This window comes from Gracilinanus agilis, chromosome 6, assembly GCF_016433145.1.
Source record: "Gracilinanus agilis isolate LMUSP501 chromosome 6, AgileGrace, whole genome shotgun sequence".
Classification (NCBI taxonomy): Eukaryota; Metazoa; Chordata; class Mammalia; order Didelphimorphia; family Didelphidae; genus Gracilinanus; species Gracilinanus agilis.
The window spans coordinates 105,780,718-105,797,736 of NC_058135.1; the positions used below are offsets into that span (position 1 = coordinate 105,780,718).

At 38.5% G+C, this 17,019-nt stretch overlaps 1 long non-coding RNA gene across 2 annotated transcripts in view; it reads right to left on the bottom strand.

Annotated features, from left to right (window-relative positions):
* Positions 1–814: 814 nt before the first annotated feature.
* LOC123253024 overlaps positions 815–17,019 on the bottom strand; it is a 79,419-nt gene continuing 63,214 nt past the window's right edge. For both annotated transcript variants that reach the window (XR_006506535.1, XR_006506534.1), the window contains exons 7-9: positions 8,440–8,516; positions 1,631–1,708; positions 815–972 (exon numbers count right to left, since the gene is read on the bottom strand). This is a non-coding gene — a long non-coding RNA (uncharacterized LOC123253024). The remainder of the gene's footprint in view (positions 973–1,630; positions 1,709–8,439; positions 8,517–17,019) is intronic.

The following is a 17,019-nucleotide window of genomic DNA, read 5'->3' on the forward strand; positions in this document are numbered from 1 at the left end:
GAGGAGAAAAGTCTCTTCTTGATCTGTCATCATGGAAATTTTGTTGTTTTGCTGGGCAGAGGTAGCACGACCCTGTAATCTCTCCTTCTAACAAAATTTACCTGCCCAGAAGTCAAAAGAAGGGAATTAGAGTTTAGGTTAAAATCTTTGGTACCTAATACAATTATTATTTTTAAATATACCTGTGAACCTTTAGCCTCATGTCTAGTGCCTAGTTCCTTATCCATTAAACAACCCATATGTTGTCACTTGGAAATTTCTTGGCAGCTTCTAGATATTTCTAGATAATCTCTCTGAAAATGGAACACAAATTCTCTCTCATTCCCTGTTATTGAGCAACATGTGACTTTTAATAAATAATATGCAATACAAAGAAGTAAAACCATATGTTCTGGTTGAATGTGGATGGGAAGGTGGGTGTGTCAGGGGTGATGGAGATGGAGAGAAGTCACAAGTTGGCTTGTTCTTGCATGCTGTAGGAAGGTCCAGCTTATGTGCTGTGTGGCAAGACAGGCTCATGCACGTCCAATCATGCAGTGAAATTCTCAGTGTGTAGCAGATTGTTCAGTCAGTTGGGTACCAGGTGTCATTTGATAAACATCATTATTTTTTCTAATTCCATTGTCTAAGAGAGTTTGAAGATGCTGATATGCATTCCTTAAATTCTCACAAACGTATGCCTCACAAATGCATTAGTCATCTGAATTGTTATATATATATATATATTTACATATATACACATACATGTACACATATATATATACATACATATATATATACACATATACCATAAACTAACTTTTAACTCCAGAGATGAAACTTTATTCTTCTAGTTAGGAAAGCACTTGAACTTTATTTTGGTGATAAAATAGGTGCTCAGGATAAGGCTTGAACCCCTCACTTGTTCTGTATCTCTTGTTAGATTACTAACTGGCTGGATACATGGATCTTGTCACATGCCGTTTGTAGTTCCTATGATTTGGAGAGAACAGAAAAACCATTCAACAGATTGCTATATTTGCTTAACGAATATATCAGGAATTCCTCCAAATCTAAACATACTATACAAATCCAAATCTACCATAAACTCTAAGATCTCTCTCTACATAGTGAAGAACTACTCATATTGAGACCACCAGAAACTTGGAAATTGGATGAAGATAAAATTGATGATTTATATTATACTGATGAGGCTCAGCATGACCAACAATGTGGTGATTCTCCCATTTGAAGTAACCTTTCCATCCTCAGTTCCTCATTGAATAGTTTAAGCATACCTAAGGGATTCACTCATATTCTTTACTCATTAAAAAAAAAAAAAGCTAAACCTTTAGCTTCTATAGAAAAAGGATAGAATCTCCTGAAAGAAGGCACTTCTCTCAAGGAGCATTAAATTTTAAAAGTATTTTTGGCATATCAGTGGAGATCTGAAAGTGACTGCTATTTTTCTAGGATTATAACCTGGGTATGTCTAACACTGCTGCTTCGTGAATGGGAGAGCAGTGACAAAAAATAACCACTATGTTAAAAAAAAATGGCAAAAATACTGGCCTCAAAAGAAAGAACCAATTTCCAGAAAGGAAAAATGTGGTAAGTTAACCACTGGTTAGTCCTGAAAAAGTTTTCTTACCACTGTTGCCCATTAAACTTGGTTTTAATGAAAAATTTTGTCAAGACGATGGATCGAAATGGTGCAGGTTTTCTTTATCTGAAAAATAAATTTCCAAGAATCAGTGAGGCTAAAAACAAAGTGGGGATATTTGTGGGTCCTCAAATAACGGGAGTGATGGAAAGCAATCATTCTGAAGAAAAGATGGATAAAGTTGAAGTAGATGCATGGAAATCATTTTAAAAAACAAAGCAAAACTGTTTGGGAAAATGCAAGATAGTAAATTACCAAGAAATTAAATGGTCTTCTTAAAAAACTACCAAGTTATGGACTATAATAAGTTGCTCAAGACCCATTTCTTAGATTTAGATTTGGATTTCTTCCCTGAAAACCTAGGTGTTTACAGGTATGAACATAGGGAAAACTTCCATCAAGAAATCTCCACGATGGGAAAACAAAACCCGGGCATACTAGCTGAATACTGCCAGATGTTGAAGAAAAGACATTTCATAGGTGAAATATCGGAAGAAATCTTCAATAATTATATTTTAGGCAAGTGAAATGAGTAGGATTTCTAGGTGGGTGGGGGAGATTTTAAGAAAAGATTCCAGTAAAAAGCCATGGGAGAAAATCTGAAGTCATAGTTTCATTCAAAAAAAAGTTTCACCTATTTTTATGGGTGTGACAAAAAACCCTAAATTGTCATCTCATGTAATCCACTACTTCACCAACAGGCTGGGCCTGGGATAAAGGTGAACTTTGGCTGGCCCAGACCTCACAGGGTTTGTGCATTGGCAGTTTTTAGTTATTGTCTGAATACTATGGTGGGGATGTTGTTTTCTAAACTCAATCACTATTGTTAGTTGAATGGAAGCCACAGGTAGTCCCCCTCCTTTTGGGGGTGGGGATCTTAAGTATGTCCTTACATATGAATGGTTACCCTGGAGGGATGGATAGTCACAAAGACTTCTTTCTTTGTTCACAAGATTCATCATTAACATGTATGACTTGCCCTCCTTAAAGAGGATAAGTCAAAGAAGGGGCTGGGAGAAAAGAGGAGTGGAAGCCTTCTTATGGCCACAGCCTTTGTGTCACTTGGCTGTGAGTTGTACCAGACAGGCCACAGAGCTCATAAGATCCAAGATTTAAAGCTACATATTTACATCCTTTCAAAGCAGGCAGCAGTCATATCCTGGACCCCCCGGCTTGCTATTCTTGGGATAAAAAGGCTACCACCATGTACCCCAATGAACCAAGAATCCCACACCTGACTGGGGTCTGGTGGGAGCTGTCCTGCCACTGAGCCACCTATGGAACACTGCCTGGGTATCACGACTGGTTCAGCTGCCCAGCCCTGCCATTTGGGCTGTGTCACTTTGGGTAAGTCGCTTTCTTTCTCTGGATCAAATTTCCTCATCTGTTAAATGAAGGGGTAAATAATTTTAGGTCCCTTCTAGCCCTGAATGTATAAGTTCATATTTGGGGGGTGGGAATGCTTCAGGAGATTTAAACTTTTTTTTTGTAGACTCCTCTCTTGTAGTGAAAACTACATCCTTCTACTCATAGAATTTAAAATACTGAGGAAAAGCAAGGGAGGCATCCAGGCATGGTGGATCAGAGATCTGGCCTTAGAGTTAGGAAAACAGGTTCGGATCCTGTCTTAGCTATATATAGTACTAAAGGTTCTAGGCAAGTCTGCTAGATTCTTAATACCCTCTAGACAACTTGAGGCACAATGAAGATTTGCGAAGTGCAGAAGAGAAGCCACCTAGGGATTTCCTTACTGGCAGCTTTTCCAGGGTGGAGGGGGAAAGGAAAAAAAAAAAAACTTGAGGAAAAACTGAAATGGCTCAACTCTGCATATTTGTAATATTTGCCCCAAATACATGAGGTAGTATGCTAGACTTGGGGCAGAATCCTAGGTATGACTCCCAGCTTCTACATTCAGCTGCTATGTAGCTGTATTGTATGAGCCACTTAAAATCTCAGTTCCAATGTCCTCATTTTTAAAATAGAGATGAGAATCCTTGTATTAACTACTTCACAGATCTGGAAGGAATGCTCTTTGAAAATCTTAAGAAAGAAATAGTGAAAAAAGGGAATTATTATCTAGAAGAGATCCTATCTCAAAGTTAGGGTCAAATCCCTGAGAGGTATATTGTACATGTCATTTTTATGCTACTAAAAAAAAAAAGAAAACCAACATAAACTTGGTTTGTTTATTCTCTTGGAAATGATTACGATGCAAAATCTGTGAGAAGTTTTATTAGAACAAAGTAAGGCAGCAATGTTTTGTGGAGTTCTTAGACTTTGGGGGCTCCAAATCCTTATATAGTTTTACAAACACAGGAATCAGGATCTGAAAACCTAGGGCTGAGTCCCAATCTTGCTACATACTTGCTGTGTGACTTTTTATAACTCAGTTAACTTCTCTGAGCCTCAATTTCTCAATTTGTAAAATAGGAATAGGGAGTAATATAGTATTATACCTCTTAGAAGTATGAGATTCAAACTGACTACAAAGAGCTTTATAAACCCTAAAGCAACATACAAATAAACATAATCATATATATATATATATATATTTTCCCAATAATTATAAAAAAAATCTTACATAAATAAAGGATATCTATGTAATGAGCAAGCCAAATCTTTGGAAGTAGGAAGTCAAAGCGGGATTAGAGCTTTACTACCTTGTTTCTTTTTATCATTTTTTTCCTATTTCCTGAAATCTACTCCTCCTCTGGTAAGCTTTATGTCCTTCATATTTCCTTTGAAATTGAAGGTTATTTGTTTTATTTCCATAAAACAGTTTGTTATCTGTTAGGGTCAATATGTTCTACCAAATTTTTCCTCAAGAGTCACAGCTAGGAGATTGTCATTTCTATATTTACATAGACTGGGTCTTTCAAACTCAGGAAATTTTCAAGTTAACCTTTTTATTTATAGCAAATAGCCACCTTTTCTGTTTGGTTTTTCTTTCTTTTGTTTCTTTTTATTCACTCATCCACTCTCACTGACCCAGATTCTCTAAAGTGAGGCCAGAACCAGAGGAAGTGGAGGGGGAGGGAGGCATTGAATTCTATGGGAGGGAAAGGAAGGGGAGAGAAATAGACTGACAGAGACCAGGACCCAGACAGATAGGAGAAGACACAGTCTAAGTGGTAGGTCAAAAATTGAGTCTAACTGTGGGTTTAGGTTTAAGTAATGTTGACCATTTAGCAAGTCAGAATCCCCATTCCAGAAGGTTGGGACTTGGCTTTAAAGCATCACATGGAAAATAACTTTAAAAAAAAAAAGATGTTTTAATTCTCTAGTCTCTATTAGTGCTCCTAGGTAGTTCTGGTGGGATGGGAAAAAAGTACTGGACTGGGAGCCAGGTAGCAGTTTTATTCTTGGTTCTAACTTGTCATGGGCTTCACTTCCCTTAGCTTTCTCATCTGTAAAGTGACCATTCTCCTAAACCATGTGTAAAAGGCTGATCAGGAGATCCCCATCCACTGGATGAGACTACTGGGAAGAGGCCATTGTTTGGGACTTCAATCTAGAAGGAATGTACCCCATAGGTCAAACATCTCTATAGAGAGATTTAACATCAGATAAGCCAAAATCTAAGGGCAAGAGCTTCCTCAGGGGTATGGGGAGGGGTAGAGAATTTGGGATTATTAGAGACACACCCCATTTGCCACCTGACCACTGTATATTGCAAAATCTACCTTTGCTGCTTGGATCCCCCTCAGGTCTTCAGGGCCACTGATTGTTTTATTTGGAGGCAGGGAGAGGAGGGTTAGGTTTTTCTTTTTCCTGCTCCACTAATGCCTCTGGCTGAGAGATTCTTTCTCTGCCTTTCCAAAACTGCATCCACACACTTCTCTATTCTCCTAAGGAAGATTTAGGCTTTTTCTTCCTTCTCTCGCCGCCTTCTCCAGCCCTGGGCACCTTTCAGGTCTTCTGCTATGTAGCTGAGGGCATGTTTAACTGCATCTTGCCTCTTCCATGTCTTAGGGAATGGACTCAATCATCTCCTCGTGAAGAAGCTTTGATGTCACTGCTTCTCCATGACAATCCTTAGCAGTAGCCTGAAGGAAGCTTATGCTGCTACTCAAGAACCCCTATTCCAGGGATGTAGATCTAGTCTTAGCTCTAGATTGGTGCTGGTGGGTCTGTATATCCGTTCCTTTAGAAGAACACTACAGAAGGGGGTCTCTGTTCTGAGCAGGGGGCTGGAAGCCATCAAATTGGCCTTGATGTATATAGAATCTTTCAGTGAGGGTCTTCCTACCTACCAAAGAGATAGCATCATCAAAATCCTTTGCCTCTCCTCAGTCTTTCCTTGGGAAATTGGAGGGAAATCCATCTTGTACAATGAGACTCAACCTTATCAAGTTGATCAGTTTCTCCTGATCAGATTAAGCCTCTACATATAAAATGCAAAACCCCATGTCTCTTCTCCTCTCTCTTCTCTATCACATGAGCATAAGATCATAGGCATGATGTCATTTGTTCTTGAACAGTTGACTTATAAAATCAAATATATTATTTTGTGTTTTACTAGCACATAATTGCTATTTCCTAAGTTTGGGGCAAGTAGGAAGACTCCCCTCTCCCAGGTCAATTTTGCCCCTCTGTCCCCAGTTCAATGGCTTCAGAGAATTCTGCTTTAGGTTTTTTCTATAGTGACTATATTTTCCAAAAGGACAACATTAAGAACAACACCGAGGAAGCAACAACCACCATCACCACCACTACCACTGAATGGGGACACACAGCCTGATAAGGGACATTCCTTTACAAAACTTTAAGTTAAGAGGTTGTTTGTTTGTTTTTTAACTGGGGCTATCCTACCCAATCTAAGGTGTAGAGACCCTCTAGATAACTTTAGAAAGTATCAATATGGCAATAATGGAAGAAAGCCTGATCATGGATAATCTATAAAAAACATAAATGATAAACACACTTGAACATTTCCTCCTGAACCCAAATCAGAATACATGACCCAACAAAGTGTATTCCTTTTTATAAAACATTTTCATTTCTTGAGTTCAAGGATAGTCCTTGAAAATCCAGAAAATATGATCATCAGAAGTATGGATGAATGACTTTGGAACAAACTAACTTTTAAATTATTATTTCAGATTTACTTTTCTAACTACATTTTGCTTAGGCTAATGTTAAAATTCATTTTCATTCCTTGAGCACACACTGACTGGTAAAAGGCCAGGGAAACAACTGGGTGTGTGCTAGGGAGCAAAGGAAGCTGTCTGGGAAAGTGGCAGTGCTGTTTGGTTACCATGCCATATGTCCCAGATTTCCTGGGACAGTCCCAATTTCAAGGAGAGAATGGGCACTTTTAACTAGGGCTTACCAACTAATATCCTTTGTCAAACCACAAATTCTGATTTTGGGCATGGGAAAATGTGTTTCCAATAGGTATAGAAGAAGAAGCAACAAAGCAAGAGCACATAGATCTGAATTCTAGTCCCCATTCCGCCAAAGGTTAATTTTTCTGTTCAATACACAATTTGCTACATTGGGGATTTTAAGTTCTCTTTGTGCTAATTTTTTTTAAATTGCAGTTGATATTTGTTTATCACCCACTATTGAATGACACGTGAATTTTGATATAAACCATGCAATAGGAGGCAGTAGTAACGCAGTGTGATTTTTGGAAGGGGGCTGCAGGGGTGGAGGAGGAGAGAAGTCACAAGTTGGCTTGTTCTTGCATGCTGTAGGAAGGTCCAGCTTATGTGCTGTGTGGCAAGACAGGCTCATGCACGTCCAATCATGCAGTGAAATTCTCAATGTGTAGCAGATTGTTCAGTCAGTTGAGTGCCAGGTGTCACTTGGTAAATATCATTATTTTTTTCTAATCCCATTGCCTAAGATGTTTTGTAGTTTGAAGATGCTGATATACGTTCCTTAAATTCTTACAAATGTATGCCTCTCAAATGCATTGATCCTCTGAATAATTATAGAGCTATCTTTTAAGTGCAGAGATGAAACTTTATTCTTCTAGTTAAGAAAGCACATGAACTTTATTTTGGTGATAAAATAGATGCTCACGATAAGGCTTGGACCCCTCACTTGTTCTGTGTGTCTTGTATTAAATTACTAACTGGCTGGACACATGGATCTTGTCACATAACATTTGTAGTTCCTATGATTTGGAGAGAACAGAAAGACTATTCAACAGATTGCTATATTTGCTTAACAAATTTATCAGGAATTTCCTCCAATCTAAACATACTATAAAAATCCAAATCTACCATAAGCTTTAAGATCTCTGTTTTACACAGTGAAGAACTACCTGTATTGAAACTACTAGAAACTTGGAACTTGGATGAAGATGAAACCGATGATTCAGATTATACTGATGAGGCTTGGCATGACAAGGTAGAAGACCAGCAATATGGTGATTCTCCCATTTGAAGTAACTTTTCCATCCTCAGATCCTCATTGAATAACTCAAACAGACCTCAGTAACCTTGCTCATGATCTTATCCAAAAAACATCAAGCTAAACCTTTAGCTTCTATAGAAAAGGGATGGAAACTCCTATAAGAGGGCACCAAAATATGTTCCAAGCATGACATTTCTGTCAAGGACAAAGCAGGGAAATATTCTTGGTACATCTGGAGACTTGAAAGTGACTGTTCTTTCCTACTATTATAACTAGAGTGTACCAAATACTGCTGTATTATCTATGACTGGGAGAGCAGTGACAGAAATAACCACTCCATTAAAAAAAACTAGCCTCAAAAGAAAGAACCAATTCCCCAAACGAAAATTGTGGTAAGTCAACCACTAGTAGTCCTGAACAAATTTTCTTACCACCGTTGCACATTAAACTTGGTTTAATGAAAAATTTTGTCAAGGCGATGGATCGAAATGGTGCAGGTTTTCTTTATCTGAAAAATAAATTTCCAAGAATCAGTGAAGCTAAAAACAAAGTGGGGGTATTTGTGGGTCCTCAAGTAAGGGAAGTGATGAAAGACAAACATTTGGAAGAACAGTTGAATAAAGTTGAAGGAACTATATAGAAATCATTTAAAAAAGGAAACCAAAACTTCTTTGGGAAGCTACAAGGCAGAAAATTACCAAGAAGTTATCAACAAATCTCAAAATCTATAGTTATGAGATGCAACATGTCACTCAAGATCCATTTCTTGGATTCACATTTGGATTTTTTCCCAGAAAACCTACATGCTATTAGTGATAAGCACAGGTAAGGCTTCTATCAGGAAATCTCCACAGTGGAAAAGTAATACCAGGAAAGTATATTGGCTGACTACTATTAAATGGCTGAGGAGGAATTTTCCTCAGGTGAGATGAGGCGCAACAGAAAATCATCAGAAACTATATTGTAGGTAAGTTAAATAGCATAGTTGTTTAATAAAAACTATTTTCAAAAATACCAAATTGTTTCCTGTGAAAACTAGATAGAAGACAAAATCTGAAGCCACTCTTTAAACAAATACTGATGATATTGTATATGGTTCTCATGATTTTATGAGAATGACAGAAAAAAAGCCCAATTGATTTATTTTGGTGGTCCGGTTTTGTGTGGTCCCAGGTTGGCCACTTCCCTGCTCTAAGGCAATACTTGCAATGAAGGGGTTGAGTGAGATGATCTCAAGGATTCTTTCCAGCTTTAAAGTCTTTTGTCTAATATTTTATCACAGATATTTGTGTGTGACTAAAAGTTGCCTGTAGTTAAGATGTGCAATGCCATAGGAGATGGATTATAGCTCTGGGGCTTTTCAGAAAGCCATGCAGTACCGGATACAAAATTTGAAGTAAAACATGAGGCCACCCCTTTCCTCTTTTAATCCTCATAACAACTCCATGAGGCAAGCACTGAATGTATAGCTGCCCTAATGTTCATATGATTTTGAGGTCATCTGGCCAAGCCTCTCACATTTTACAGAACAAAAAGCCCAGAACTTAGGATGTTAAGTGACTTGAGGTCTCACAGACAGCAAGAAGCAAAGTCAAAAGTCAAATCTAAAACCTACATGGGGAAAATGAGGCTGGAAAGGGCAATGTCATTGGCTTAAGTTCACACAACTAATAAAAGACAAAAAAGTGGAACTGAAAGCTTTTTTCAATTCATTAAAAAATAACGATAATAAATTTGGGGTCCCTCCCATCCAAGCAGTTGGTGGCCCAGTGGATAGAGTGCTAGGCCAGAGTTAGGAAGCCCTGAGTTCAAATTCATCTTCAGATGATTACTAGCTGAGTGATCCTAGGCAAGTCACTTTACTATTTGCTGCAGTTTCTTCAACTATAAAATGTGGGTAAATAAATAATAGTATCTACCTCTCAGGGTTGTTGTGAGGCACTCTATAAATGCTGATTCCCTTCCTCTCCATCTACATTGCCTGACACCTCCTGTCTCTTTTCATAGCCAATAAGTCACTTGTAAGGTAATACTCAATAAACTAAAAAATGTTAAAGTGCTAATCTTCTAGTTTCTTCATTGCTTTAATAAGGAATTCAAAAAGGAAAACCTTCTAAGATTCGAAGAAAAACTATCTGAAGACAGCACTAAGGCTGATGGCTACTTTTGAGGAGGAAGTTCTTCCTGGCACTTCCTAACTCCTACCCCTCCTCTCCCGGAGACGCTAGGCTGCTGTTCATTTGATTTCTGACTTTGCCACTGCCAACTGTGTGACCTTAGACAAGTCACTTTTTCCTTCCTTCAACTATGAGTGAATGGACTAGCTGAACTCTAAGATCCCTGTTGCTGTTGGGTTTGTCCTTGACACCATTTTCTCCTCCATCCTTTGCTGAACTCTTTTTAGCTGAAGAAAAAGGAAGGCTAATGGAGAGAGTGGGGGAAATGATGAATGTAGAGCTAGAAAGTCATGTGATCCGAGGTCCTCATCTCACAGATGATGAAGCTGCAGACCAGAGAGGTTATATTTACATGTATGTTAAGTTTATGACTTACCCAAAGTCATAGGTTGGGTCTGACTGAACCCAAGCCTTCTGACTCCCAATCCAACACTCTCGATGCCAGGCTACCTGGAGTTTTACCCTCATTCTGCCACTATCTCAGACTCCCCCCACTCCAAGTCTACTCTTGCAACTGTGGTTGCTAGTACCTCCCCTCCTGAGCACTCTGTATATATTTGGTATTTACTTATCTGCACGCTTGTTCTTTTCCTTCAATAGAATATATACTCCTTGAGGGCAGATATTATTTCCTTTTCTTCTTCCTCTCCCCAGAGAGACTGCTCCACCTGAGGTACATAATGTGTGTTTATTGAGTCAGTAGTAAATGAATGTTTCTTTGCTCCAACAACAGCTGTCTTCTTTAAACTGGCCAAAGTACCAGGGCTGTAAAAGGCAGTTCCTTACACCTAACCAATCTGTCTCTGAAGGCCCTGCCTCAACTCACACATCCCAAGCTCGGAATGGCAGCACAGCAGATTCTGGATTGGCTGTTCAGGGTTAAACAGAAAGAGCATTCAGGGCTTCATTCAAAGGTTAGACTTTACTATCTCCCAAGGCCTTATCCTAGCACCTGTTATTATTATTATTATTAATCACAGTTAACTTGCTTTCCTTATGCATTTTTCTTTTGCTTCCATCACTTTTTCCAGCCAAAGATATATATTTAAAATAATTTATTTACAAAACTGTATCTTAGCAACAGTGAGTGGCACAGTGTTATCTAAAGCAAACCAAAGCACTTGGTCATAAACTATATAAGCAAAGCCATTTAATGTGATCAGCTCAGTTTTCCTGAGATACTAGGAGTCCAAGGTGTTGCTGAAGATTAAAGGCAAATTTTTCAGACCTAAAATGTTTCATCATTGAACCTGATATTCAACAGATGGTATATAGGGAACTCCTGTCCTTTCTAATCTTAAATTCATACAATTTTAGAGTAGGGCAAGACCTTAGGGATAATCTGATGTTGGCTCCTCATGATACAGATGAGAAAACTGAGGCTGCAAAGGATTGATCTGACTTAGCCAAGGTCACACAGCTAATTAGAAGCCAACCTGGAAGTAGAAGCCTGGACTCCTCACTCTTAAGACCAGTTACCCCAGTGGCTATTTTGTATGAAGACATACATCTCTTGCTTCACTGGGGTTGGGGGAAAATATCTCCTTAAAAGGAGGCTTCTAAGAATTTAAGTGTTAATTAACATGTCCTTAGTAAAAGCTTTAATGAATGCATTGTTAAGTGATGAGTCTACCTTCTTTTCTTCCTGAGAACTTGTAGTGGGAGGCCCAGACCTCCATCTCCCTGTCCCCATTCTAGTAGTGGGACCTGACCCACCCCATTGCAGGCTGGCCCACCATTAAGCACTGGCAATGGATTTTCACCGATCTATGCCACTTTCTCAGGCTTAATCCCCCTTGTGACCAAGGGCACTCGTTTTTTCGAACTTGAGTTCCAGCCTATATCCATTGAACAGAGTGCAACTAATTGTCCCAGGTGCTGATGGATCCCGTGCCCTCAGCCTCATTAGCATGACGTTCTAACAAACTCAGCTAACCACTTTAAACAAGGGGCTCAGCAATCATTTCATTATAAGTACAAAGGAGGCGAAACCCAGGTCCTGAGACGGAAACCACTTGCTCAAAAAGTCATAGAACATCAGACAACAATCTCACACTCACTAAAGCAGTGACTGACAAGGGATTAAGTCTCTGAGACTGAATTTTCAGTCCATTATTCTGACCACTCATCCCGCCTTGCTCATGTTTTTATAACTATATATTGCAGGCAAGATTTGAAATCAAGCATTCAGTCTGTTATGGCTATTAGACAATCTATTTAATGACTGAAAGCCACAGATAATGTGAGAAATATGATGATGTGATCAAAGCATTCCATGAAAAGAATGCTTGGTTATTTTACACACTCTTGATAAATGGTTGTTAGGGAGTCTGCACTATCACTATAGGAACTCTGTGTGTTTGTTTTAAGAAAAAATTAATTCATATGAAATCATGAATAACTTTAGGTACTAAACAGAACAAAGACAATATAAGTAATTGTAAAACAAAAGCAATTATATCATTTTCAGCATGATAGGTATGAAGTGACTGAAAAAGAAAGTGTATTGTTACAAAAAAAGATAAATTCAGATAGTAGCTAACATCAACCAAAACTTTTACGCTTTGGCCCTTAGTCACATTCTGACCATGCCAGACCCCTGCTAAGGAAGCTTCTATGGCTCCCTATTGCCTTCCAATTATCTCTGAGATAAAACACAATCTTCTGTCTGGAATTGGCTTTAAACCCCTCTGCAATGTGGTTTTAGACTACCTTACCAGATTGATTTCACATTTCCCCCCTCACAAGCAACATTCCAAACAAACTGACCCAGTTGGCCCTTGAATCAGACATTCTTCCTCCTACTTTTCTGCCTTTTGTACAGGCGGCCCAGGACCTAGACTGCTTTCTTCCATATCACCTTCACTTCTAGGAACCTTTGGAATGGAATTCTTCAAGGCTCAGCTTAAGTTAACCATCCTGCTACATGCTTTCCTGATCTCTCCGGTTTTAGAGCTCTCCCCCACCAAATTACTTTGTATTTTGCATTTCCTTATTCATATAAGTACCAGCCAATCAAATATAAACTTCTTGAGGACAAGGACTGTTCTGATTCTGGTCCTATATCTCCAATTCCAAGAAATGATTTACAGATAGTAGAGAAATTTTGAGCACGAATTCTTAATCTGATCTATATTGTTGCATGATAACATGTCCTGTAATTATATGTCTTGCATTAGACAATAATGTTTTTCTAAAGCATTCCGATTGGATTCATAGTTTTCCAATGACTCCACCAAACTCCTTCTCCCAAGCCTCATCATGGTGTAGTGATAACTTGGGATTTTTGAAAACTGCCAGTAGAGCACTAACTTTTGGAGGGCCTACCAGCCTGGAAAGACTTCAAATATGGCTCTTCATAGGACTCTTGGTCCATGGAAACCCAGCCTGGCTAAGTTTGGAGAGGTTCATTAGTGGAAGGGCTAGATACCATGTAATAAAGTTTGGATCATGGCAGCAGTTCATTACACCATTCTATATCAGTAGAGGTATGGTAGACTCAAGCTGACTCAGGCCTGTCCCTCATTAGTTTAGGTCTGATACTGGAACAAAATGAGACACTCATAGGGCATTCAACTCTTAACAAAAGCCAGATCATAGAAAGGATAAGCGCTCAGCCTGGGGAGATAGTCTCCTTCATCTCCAAACACAAAACTAGGAGAGCAGGATGTGATGACTGATGTGATCTGGGGATATCTGCCAAGTCAGAAGCACCTTGATTCCACAGAATTGGGACTTTTTAAGTGACCAGGATGTCATAATACCATGGGCTGAGGCCATTAGAAAGCTGCTAACAACTCTGTGGTTTGAGTGTAGGCCCTGTGAACCATAAAGTCTTGATGACGGCTTCTTTGTCTTGTATAGAAAGAAATAGCTTAACCTACATACAAGCCTAGGGGAGGAGGAATCTATTACAGGAAGAAGTATCCACACGAATGAAATAATGGATCTGTTGCCATATCAAAATACATTTTCTAATAATAACCTTCTGAGGTACGGTAGTTATTACCAGTTATTCTTCCCATCCACAAACTATGCTCCAGACACAATGACCTATTTGCTTTTCCTCAAACAGACATCTCCATGCTTTCCTACTTGCTGTTTCCTATGCTCGGAATTCACTTCGTCACCATAACCTTTTGGAACCTTGGTTTCCTTCAGGGTTCAGCTCAAATTCACCTTCTACATGAAGTGTTCCTGAACTCCTTCTCCTCAGTTATTAATGTCCTCCCTCTAAAAACTACTTTTTTTACGTTCTCCATATGCTTTTTCTAGTGCAGGTCCTGTTCGTTTCTCTTTTGTTGTTACGTTCTGAATGCTTAGCATAGTACCAGCCTGGCAGATAGTAGGTGCTTAGTAAATGCTGAGTGAGTGATTGGCAAAGAGGTATTTGAGGGTGTGACAAGAACAAGTCTCTTCACCTTTGTATGCCTTCCAACTCAAAATCCTCCATTTCTTTATTGGGGAGGAAAAACTTCCCCCTAGGGGGAAGGTGACTTGTTCCAGGTCACACAGCCCATTAGTGGAAGCATTTAGCCAAGAAATGAGATAGGTATTCTCACTCCTGGCCCAACCTGCTTTCCACCAGACTCCATAGGATCCTAAATGTCTGCAAACATATTGGGCTCTTCAATGGATTGTAAGGACGCACTTGCAGCCATAGACTTTGATCACATGCAATGTCACTCTTTAACAATGACAACCTTAACATGAAAATATGCAATCCATTACAAATTAGTCACATTTACACACACATTTTCAGAGTTTATGTTGACTTCATGATTAGGAAACAACAGTTTGATCCACAACTGCCAGGGTATGGAAGGAATCAGATCATAGATGTTTTTCTTCATTTCTCCACCCCTTTCCCATCTCCCACCTTTTAGGAGGCAATTCTGAACTCCACGGATAGATAATAATAATAATAATAGCTTGCATCTAAAAAATACATTGTAGTTACAAAGCACTTTACCTCATCTGATCCTCACAAAAATTAAATAAGGTAGGTTCATATTATAAAATTTAGAACTGAAACAGACTTTATAAATTTCTTTCTCATTTAACAAAGGAGGGAACTGAGGCCTAGAGAAGTTAAATTAATTTCTCCAAGTTCAATGTTCTATTGACTACATCATTATTTAAGTATTATTATTACTCCATTTTACAGGTAGAGAAAATGAGTGTCGGGTGAAGTGACTTATCTAATGTGGTAGAGCTGATAGGTTGTAAAGACAGAATTCAAATCCAGTTGTTCTGGCTACAGACCTAGTCCTCTTCCCACTGTACCATCAAAAACTGTCATAGCCTCAATGGCATTTGAACTCATACACTCTTGTTTCCAAGGCTATTGGCTTTAACCTCTGAGCTACCAGTTAAAGGTATTCAACTTTTCAATGATTTTCCTTGATCTTAGCTCTAAATATATGAGGTTGGGTGACCAGCTCCATTATGGATGGCCTTTTCTAGTCTCTTCTCTTATGACCAGGATAATTATCTGCTGATTTATGTTATGTGAGTTCTTTTAAAAAAAATTAAAACTAAGAAGACTATTTTCCACTTTTTTTTTCCTAATTTTTTAGTGGGGAACCTATAAAATACCCATCACCAATACGATATTTTACTTTCAATATGTAATACCTATCATTTCTAGATAAGACGTATTTCTCCTGAGCATTCTTAGAATTGCCACTTTCATTTTCTAAGGAATGTCTGTGTCAGGAATAATAGCTTGTATACCTTCACATCTGTCCTTTCTTTATTGAAAACCAAGGAATGTGGACTGCATGGGAGAAGAGGCCATAAAAACAAGAAGAAAGAATCTCAAATTTGATCAAATCTTGAGGAAGGGTTGGAGATGATAAGAAATGTCTAGGCCCTGAGGAGGCCATTGTTGGCTATCTTTATGAAGCCCAAGTTGGCAGATGCCAATAGAAATGAAAGGAGTAAAGAAGGAAAATGTGGGGGAGTGTTAGAAACAGTGGGAATATAGAATTTATTTGTAAAATTTGGATATGAATGAGGTAAATTAGTATCTAATTTATTTACTACTAAAAGAATTAAAATTAAATTAAAAGACTACAGAGGCTTCTCAGAATCTTCTCTCCTACCTGTTCATATCACTTCTTTTGAACACTACCCACTGTGCCCTCTAAGCACCCATTCTATTAGACATGGGTCTTCCCTTGAGAAACTGACTTATACTTAATTTTATCTGTTACCTGTTTTTTTTTTCTCTGAATAGACTATAAGATCATTATAGGAAGGATCTGTGTCATTTTTGTCTTTGCAAGCCCAATGGCTGGCACAAAATAGGCACTTAATAAATGCTTGTTCAAGTGAACCGAATGAGGGGAAAGATATAGTTTTAATATGAAAGACTGAACTAGTAGAGCTTTTTGAGATGGAAGAATATCTAAGCTATGCAAGAATAGTTTATGGAGAAGAAAATTAATTAATGATATTTAAAGAACAAAGGTGATTATGGGGGTAGGGCTAATAAGAGGGGGAAAAGGGATAGGGGATGGGGTTGATGTGAATGACATAAAAGCTGGTGTTTCAAGGAGAAGGACCAGCCTTTGATCTGACATAGTCACCTCCATGTTCAACAAGGGAATTACTTTCCTTCCTTACTGGCACTATTAGCACCACTATCCTTTTCACCAGTGACCATATCAACTCTCAACCTTGGATCATTTTTTTTTATTCTTTTTCTTCTGCATATGAATTCTCAAGCATCTTAAGAGTAGATGCTTAATAAATGTTTATTGATGGATTAAAAATATAGAACTCAGGTCTTCCCAGCTCTAAAATTAGTAGTACCACTAAATAAAAAGC